General features: G+C 43.9%; 1 non-coding gene across 1 annotated transcript; it reads right to left on the bottom strand.

The window, feature by feature from the left end:
• Positions 1–213: 213 nt before the first annotated feature.
• LOC112739598 (small nucleolar RNA R71) lies at positions 214–317 on the bottom strand. Its single transcript, XR_003170528.1, has one exon. It is a non-coding gene; the product is annotated as a small nucleolar RNA R71 (small nucleolar RNA).
• Between the last annotated feature and the right edge of the window lie 1,190 nt (positions 318–1,507).

Here is a 1,507-nt window from a genome sequence, read left to right as displayed (position 1 = left end):
CCCAATCAACATCTAACCACCTTCCTGAGAATATGTGACACAGTGAAGTCTAATGGTGTTCATCCTGACGCCTATAGACTGCTCTTATTTCCATTCTCACTCAAGGATAAGGCAGCCAAGTGGCTGGAGTCCTTCCCGAAGGAGAGCTTGACAACTTGGGAAGATGTGGTGAACAAATTCTTAGCACGATTATACCCCCCTCAACGAATCAATAGGCTGAGAGCTGAGGTCCAAACTTTCAGGCAACAAGATGGTGAGACTCTTTATGATGCATGGGAGAGGTTTAAGGACCTGACAAGGAGGTGTCCACCTGACATGTTCAACGAATGGGTGCAGCTGCACATTTTCTATGAATGTCTGTCATATGAATCAAAGAAGGCTGTAGACCATTCATCAGGAGGATCTTTGAACAAGAAGAAGACTATTGAGGAAGCCATAGATGTCATTGAAACAGTAGCAGAGAATGACTATTTCTATGCTTCTGAAAAAGGCAACACTAGAGGAGTAATGTAGCTAAACAATGTAGATGCTCTGCTGGCCCAAAACAAGCTCATTACCCAGCAGCTGGCTGACCTCACCAAGAAGATGGAGAGGAACCAAGTAGCAGCAATCAATACTTCATCAACAACCCAAGAAGGAGTGAATGAAGAAGCAGAGGATAGTCAGGAGCAAGCCAACTACATTGGGAATTCACCTAGGCAAAACCATGATCCATACTCGAAGACCTATAACCCTGGATGGAGGAATCACCCAAACTTTGGGTGGGGAAATCAACAAGACCAAGGCATAGATCAAAGACGATCAAATCCCAACAACAATGCAGCCCACCAACATTTCACATCTAGACCATATCAGCACCTACATAACCAACCCTCTCAACACCTTTACCAAGGCCAAAATAACCTTCCTCATCCTTCCACATCTAATCCCAATCTACCATCATTTGATGATAGACTCTCAAGGATTGAGAATATACTTGAAGGCATAGGCAAAGAGATTCAAGACAACAAGGCATTCAAGGAGGAAGTGCGAGCCAATTTCAAGAACCAAGGAGACACAATCAAGAGGTTGGAATCCCAAGTGGGGTATCTCTCTGAGCAGATTTCCAAACCTACAGACGGATTCCCAAGTGACACAGAGAAGAATCCGAGAGGTGAAACAAAGAAAGTAAGATGGGAAGATTGCAAGATGGTCACTATAAGTGATAAGGAGATTGAGGCCAAGCCAAACAAGTCGGCAGAACAACCTGGAGATACCTCAACAGAGAAGGAGGAAAAATATCACCAAGAACCAGAAATCTCACAACAGAAGCTGCTGAGACTTTATGCACCCTTTCCCCAACGACTCAATGGTGCTGTTGAGAAGAGAATATACTCAAGATTTCTTGACTTGTTTGCATCTCTGCATGTCAACATACCATTCATCAAGACCATCCAACAAATGCCTGCATACATCAAATACATGAAGGAACTGCTCCCTAGGAAAAGCTCACTCAAAGGAGGCCAAA

This window comes from Arachis hypogaea, chromosome 13 (assembly GCF_003086295.3).
Source record: "Arachis hypogaea cultivar Tifrunner chromosome 13, arahy.Tifrunner.gnm2.J5K5, whole genome shotgun sequence".
NCBI lineage: Eukaryota > Viridiplantae > Streptophyta > Magnoliopsida > Fabales > Fabaceae > Arachis > Arachis hypogaea.
This window is presented reverse-complemented; position numbering and strand designations above follow the sequence as displayed.